The sequence below is a fragment of the Cystoisospora suis genome (genome assembly GCF_002600585.1).
Source record: "Cystoisospora suis strain Wien I chromosome Unknown contig_477, whole genome shotgun sequence".
Taxonomy (NCBI): Eukaryota; Apicomplexa; class Conoidasida; order Eucoccidiorida; family Sarcocystidae; genus Cystoisospora; species Cystoisospora suis.
Window position 1 is genome coordinate 163,020 of NW_027153278.1, and position 6,989 is coordinate 170,008.

The 6,989-nt window shown below is 48.5% G+C and overlaps 1 protein-coding gene across 1 annotated transcript in view; it reads right to left on the minus strand.

Moving 5' to 3' along the window:
• CSUI_001213 (uncharacterized protein) overlaps positions 1–6,989 on the minus strand; it is a 20,325-nt gene that overhangs the window by 4,816 nt on the left and 8,520 nt on the right. The window contains exons 8-10 of the mRNA XM_068061419.1: positions 1,392–6,989; positions 717–829; positions 1–149 (exon numbers count right to left, since the gene is read on the minus strand). The exon at positions 1–149 is cut by the window's left edge and continues 342 nt beyond it; the exon at positions 1,392–6,989 is cut by the window's right edge and continues 910 nt beyond it. The gene's annotated coding sequence lies outside the window, so the exon portion shown is untranslated. The remainder of the gene's footprint in view (positions 150–716; positions 830–1,391) is intronic.

A 6,989-nucleotide genomic window follows, 5' to 3' on the forward strand; every position in this document is an offset into this window, starting at 1 on the left:
CTCACGATCGCATGGTATTTCTTGGCTTCGACAAGAGAACAGGAAGTATTCTCCACCACCGGCGGCTCTTCATGACGCTTGGGAAGGGGAAAGAAAAGTAAGACCGTCGGGAACAGGTTCATGCGCCGAATATCCCACCCGCTACACGCCTGATTGCATACCACCATCAAAGTACAGAAGTGGACGACAGGCGTCTTCATTATGGGGTGCCACATGGTCCCACGAGAAGTCCCAGAGTGGTCCTTCAAACTAGACGTGGAGTCCAAGGATCCAGCCACAACAACCCCTGACATATTGTGCCTACGACTGCCCATCGCGTTTACATCTTGGATCCTTTGCGGTTGATATGGAGTTCCTGTTCAACTAGAGGGCGGAGCTCCCTCGAGAAAATACACGGCATCTCCCCGGTGTGGGGGACCTGCCTGCTCACCATGAGTAATTGAAAAAAGCAGCTCCGCCACTACAAAGCCACCCATCTAACAGTACGTCAGCTATATGACACAAAAAGAGTCCCCACGACGCAAGGCACGCTCCTGCCTGTTGATAGCCTAGAAGAGCAGAAAGTGAATCCTGTGTTGGATCTGATTACGTCTCTGACGTTTCCGAAGTGAAGCCCTGCCAGGTGCTCTGATCATCCTAATAGTCAAGAGGGGAAGGCAACACATGTGAATGACCTGGGCAGCAGAGAGACTGTGACTATCTCCCGCGTTCCTTACTTTCGTGAGCTGAGCCAGGACGCGATTGCGCGCGGTGTCGTCATCAGACCCTTGCGCGAGCCCCCGAAGAGACAAGTTAGCAACTCCTGCGGCCAGAAAAGTCTTGAAGATTCCTGCGGCAGCATAGAAAAGCAAATGTCACACCCGCGGTATCGGGGCCTCCCGTCTCCTGTCTCCGGCCAACCACGAGCGTGACGGACGGACGCCGGAGAAGTCAGATTAGAAATACACAGCCCCTGCTGCTGTGATTTCTCGCTGATCGGGGAGCGGCCACTAGCAAGGGTAGTGTTATGGACAAGCAGGGCAGGGGCTCTGGGCACTTCCGGGCCTTGTGTGGCCAATTACGCTCGCAGCGTGAAAACCGAGAAACTGATATTTTCTGACTGGGGGAGGCGAGGGCAGCTACAGCCTGTTACAGCTACCTCAGCCTATGCCCATGTAATCTCATGGTAGCGCACTGCATCCGTTTCTCCAGGACATGAGTCCGTCAGATAAGACACAGATCTTAGGTGTCTCGGGTGGGCTAGCTCGCACACTCAGGGACTGCGGCAGCGCCGAGAGTGCAGACGGCTGCGAAGGCGGCTCATGGAGAAGTTGGAGAAAGAGGACGGGAGTGACGCACGCGAGTGAGTGAAGACAGTTAACAAAGTGCGGAAGCGACTACGGAGAACCTACCATGAGATTCAAGACGGGCAAGCTGCCTTCCCCCCCGAAAGCTTTGGTCCGGACTGGAAACCGGCACCAGCTGTAAGCGACGACTTTCCATCTACCGCCCTTCCTGGAGGGAAGTTTCTCTGCGAGTCCCTTTGTCTTAAAGCTCTGCGAGAAACCTTCCCTGGCTGTCAGTCCCTGTCCGTTGTACAGACGATCTTGACAACCGTTGCTGTCTTAGACCACCGCAGACACAAGAGCGGAACAGGAGTGCCTGGGTTTGCAGATCAGCCCTGGAAAGGGAAATCATTGGATACCGATGGAAGCTCCGCATCACCCATCGGGGAACGCTGAGAGCAAGTACTGCTGAAGAGCTGAAGCGTGAATGGAACAGCTTCTTTGTTTGCCAAGGAAGAGTGAAAGTCGAAAGAAAATGACAATGATGTCGACAAACACAGGTTCAATTGTTGATTACAAGATGACACATTTGTGGCTAGACTGCGTAGAAGAATCTCTCAAAACAAGATTTACCAAGCTACCATGAAGACACGCCTTAGGATTTCTCTTAATCCATGGAAGGCATCACAGAAACATGCACCTGCCGCCGCTTAGGAAAGCTGTGCAATGGTGACAGGGGCCCGGGTCGCGAAAGTACGGCTTTTGAGTATTGGTATGACCCCTTCGATGTTGAGTAGGCCTTTTGCAGTGGCACGAACTTAGGGGAACACCTCAACTGGAACTGGGCTGTACTCCCCCGACTTGATCCCAGACAGAACTGAACAGAAATGAGTAGGTGGCCTTTTTCTGTAGGCGGGCGTTTTCTGAAAGCGGACGAGGCGAGCCGCCGCTAACGCATTTGATTCGGTTTCAGTTGCGTCCTTGAAGATTCTAGAGAATCATGTGACCCGATGCAATCCCATCTCAAACCTTGAAAGAGGAACGGTGGCCAACACTTAGAGTTCTGTAATCATCAAAGAGTGAAAGTCACCACCAACTGACAAGGACAGAGAGTTGAAGCTGGAACAGTCATCCAGCTGAAGATTCATGGACAAGCCCAATGTAGTAGTTACTTTACCCCGGAGCTCTAGCACAAAACTGGAGGGGATTCTTGCAAAAAAGCCTATGATCACGTAGGTTTTGCTTCTTTTTCATTTAGGTCAACAGTCATCTCCGCCTCCACTTCCGATCACGGACAGCAGTCACGAACAGAAAGATCGTTCTTCGAGACAACCGCGAACCAGCCACATGCACGCTACTTTTCATCCGACGTCCCATCACTGGTCACGACAACTTCAAAATTGAGTGTATTCGGATGATGCATCTCGTGTCAGATCTCGTAGCTGGCCTTTACTCACACCCCGCGTAGAGCCACAATGGTAAGAGCCTGTCGTTCCGGCTTGCTTCACCGCTATTCAGATTGTTGCGAACTCCGATCTATGTCAGAAGTACAGACTCGTTTCACTCCATATACGTACGGTTGTCTGAGAATCTTCATGACTTGCCGTGTAATGGAAGAAGGTTTTGCTAAATGCACGATTGAACCGCTCCCAAGCTAGAATACCTGTCCGGTCCTAGCAATGATCTGGGAGCTCGGACGATCTCGTCGATAGCCCAGAACTCCTCTTCCGTGTTCCGGGGAGAAAGGACTAGCCCGGCCTTACAGGCCGAAGCAGTTTCCGTCTACTTCCGATAGGCGGAAGCAGGCCGACTCTTGTGCACTTGCCTCCTACAGGCCGGCAAGAAGAGTACGGGCTTTCTCCACTTTCCTGGTGCGTGCGCACACGCGTGCCCTACTGCTTTGCTCACTGACAAGAAACCTTCGAAACATTCATAAAGTCAGGTCATATTATGGAACCCTACATACCACACTACACGTTTTTCCTGGAGACCACACTCAAATCTACTAGACAATCCGTCGTTCAATGTGGAATGTCCACTTCTGTACGAGCTCGAATCGGGGAAATTCTTGACGTGTTTCTCGACTGGGACAGCAGCTCCGCTAAGAACGGCCACCGATAGATGATCACCGCCGTAGGTAACCAGCGAAGTGAAGGAGGGAAGATATCTGTGTCTAGCCCTAGAATCGTGTCGGTGGAACTTCCACTGCATAGAAGACCGTAAACACCATTCTATCAAAAGACGAACAGTACAACAAACTTTGTTCTACTTGATGCGATTTCCTCAGTTGAGATACGCGTCACGAACTAGCAAGATTACATCCTTCTTGCATCGTCCCTTCTGTAAAGGAAGCACCTCTCGCCCAACAACGAGGACACGGGGACCACGGACTGTTGTCTCGTTGCTCTTGACTACTAGAAAAAAAAGGAAGGCTCTTTTGGCTCATTGTGGTTCATCTCTTTCTCGTAAGAAAGCGTCCAACCAAACAAGGCATAAGATATCCGTGCGCCCGATGTTGGTTTCGGAGCTCTTGCCTTCCACCTGTAGTTTGGTGACGGTGCGTGACTGACTGAAGAATTCCTCTCCTTTGCTTCTGTCATCATCTCTTTGAACGAGGATACGACTGGTTTTCAACAAGCTAGTCACCCAGGTGTACAGACACCACCATCATCTCTGCTCGCTTCCTCTCGTGTGCTGTCCCAAAACGAGGAAACCATAGAAAGACAATGAATCATCACCATCATCTTTCTCTTCTTTGTCTTCCTCTTCTGACCACTCGCAGTTCTTAAAATGAATCGAAAGTTCATTTCATTCACGAGTTGCGAAACAAAGAATACTGGGGAGTGATGTTACACACAGACATCTATATTTGAACTGAAAAAAACACTTAAAGGGACGACGGATTACACCGAAGCTGTAACTTTCTTTGCAGGCGAAAAGAGAGAATACCAATCCTCCATCTATAATGAAGAATCAGAACAACAGAAGAGATATACCGCTACCGATCCGTCTTCTTATTGTCCTTATCTTCTCGACAATCCTCGAGACAGAGGGAAACCTAACTCAGTGCGACCCTGTCCTAAAACTAAACGAATAAGCAAGATTTCGCTCTCTCTCCCTCCTTTTTCAAGGCAGTTCTCTCTCCAGAAAGCGTTTTTTCTTTAATCGCTGTCATACAAAATGAATGAATGAGTGATGAGTCGTGCCCCTTGTGATTCGACAACTGACTGTCTGTACACCCCAGAGCAGCACACCCAAATCATCATCCATCTGAAAGTCCATGTGTCCAGAAAGTCCAAGATAACAACCAGATGGCACGCAACCGGTGAGAAAAGGAAAAAAAAGAAAGATTGGGAATCTAGGTATGATGTTACTAAAAGGAAAACAGAAAGAGAAGAGACCGAAGGAGTCTCTTTCTTCAACAAGAGAGGGAGAATAGATGGTGCTCCGGCTTTGTCATCCATTCCTCCCTGTCCCCTTAGAACGGAAAAAAAATCTTCCCTTTCTCTGGAAAAGAGAAAGACCGAGAGAGGATGAGCAAGCGACCATCTCTCAGAGGAAAGAAATCTCGAAAGGCAAGTTCACGGCACATATCGACTCTTCTCACCCTGCTTGAAGACATCGGTTGATACATATACATACATAAACATACATATATACAAGTCATCACTCATTCACTCTCTCTATCTTCACGAGACCAGTCAGGAGTCATGCCTAGTGTAGAGTACATTCTCTATCTGTCTCTTTGCATCTAAATAAACAGATAGATAAGGTCCCCAATGTGATCCATTTTACGGCAAAGAGGAACTTCATCCACACACATATGCTTGCTTGCGAAACAACATACACTATTAGCATGCATTCCTATCAATGCTAGAGAAGTATTTGCACTTCTTCACTTATCATTACGTCTGCCTGGTAGACCTCAGAAATAAGCAAACTTTTTCTCCAGTTCTGGAATCTCCCTCTCTCTCCCTTTCTCTCTCAACTTCTCTTCAGAAACACGGAAAGACTGAGAAGATGTTCATCCATACACTATGCTCCATCCCCTTCTCTTTCTCTCTTCACTTGTGACACATCTCCCTAAGGCCTTTCTTCTTCTTCTTATCAGTCCCTGCCTCCCTCGGCCTTCCTTTACTTCTTCTATACTGGTCCAATCACTTCGGGAGCCAACCAATCTTCTCGTCTGCATCTCTTCCCCCCCATTTCTTTTCGTCATCTCGAGAAACTCACACACGCAGGCGCGTACATGCACCTCATTCATCATCTTCAATCAGAATCTCTTTGTGCTTTTCAGAGACAAGAACGAGTATAGAGAAAGAGAAACGAGCCAACGGCAAACTCTGGAAACACTCTGTGGGAAGGAGAACCCCATCAGTCTCTACATCACTGCCATCTACTCCATAGTAGGAGTCGAAGTTCATGATGCACAAGTATATAGAGATCTTCTTTTTCTTCTTCTTCTTCAGTGTATCTATCTTCGACCAAACAAGACACAACAGACTGACTGGAGACGGCTATGTAGCATGCATCTCTTCCTTATTCAGAAAGATCGCAGTAGAAGATCTACATACTGATAGGAGTACAGAACACCTCTATCATCTACATAATCTCCGCTGTACGAATGAGAAGACTTCAAACGGCCGTTTCGACAAGGTTGTCTCTTCTCTCACGTTCTTCATCTTCATCTTCTGCTCTCCGGGAGTTGCTTTGATTGTCTTCTTCTTCATCTCCATGATATCCTTTGTTATGATTCGCGCTACGAGAATTGTCGTGAGAGTAAGAGGAGAAGGAGGTTCTTCTTCTCTTACTGCTGTACTGAAGATGTCCATCAGGGTCTTCTCTTCTTTCTTCATGATAGTTCTCCCTTCTCCCCTTATCATCTCCATTCGGATGATGACGTTCTCGATCCGTTTCATCTACACGAAGCTTTGTGGTACCATCTGTCTTTCTGAAATCTCCTCCACCTCTTCTTTCTTCTTCATCTTCTCTCTCATGTTCTCTGTTTGAACTGGCCCGACGGTAATCTTCATCCTCCTCCCCCTCCTCATCTCTCCTGCCTTTTCCTTTGCTTCTTTCCCGACTAAGACTCCTGTCTCTATGATCACGACCCCTCTCTCCTTCACTCTTCTTCTGGTTCCTATCATCTTCTTGATTGTCATCTCCGTTCTCTCTACGGGAAGACGATGACGATGTATGGCCCTCTCCACTTCGGCTTGCACGACGGCTATAGTTAGTAGTAGTATTATTATATCGGTGCTTACTCGTACTGCTACTACGCCCTTCACTTCTTCTCGCTCTTCTACCTTCGTCATCTTCTTCGTCACCCGCATCTCCATTATGATGATATCGACTCGTCATCATCTTCTTCTCTGATCTTTCCCTTGCATCGTCATAGCCATCATCCTCTTGTCGCCTTCCGCCTCCTGAATATGAACGACGCGAGGGGTGGCGCACCTCCTCCTCGTTCTCCTCATCTCTCTCTCGACTTCTCTTCTTACTAAGACCATCGCCACTCCCACCCTCCACACCCCCACTCCTCTGAGTTCTTCCTTCATCTTCCCCATCTCCAGCCCCACGATGAGAAGAATATCCTCCTCGATCGCGATCATCATGATACCCGCTCCGCTGAGAATGATGGGAAGAGGAATACTTTCCATCTCTCTTCGCATCTTCATCCTCGTAGGAACCTACCGCACCACCTCTTGCTCTACTTCCTCCCTC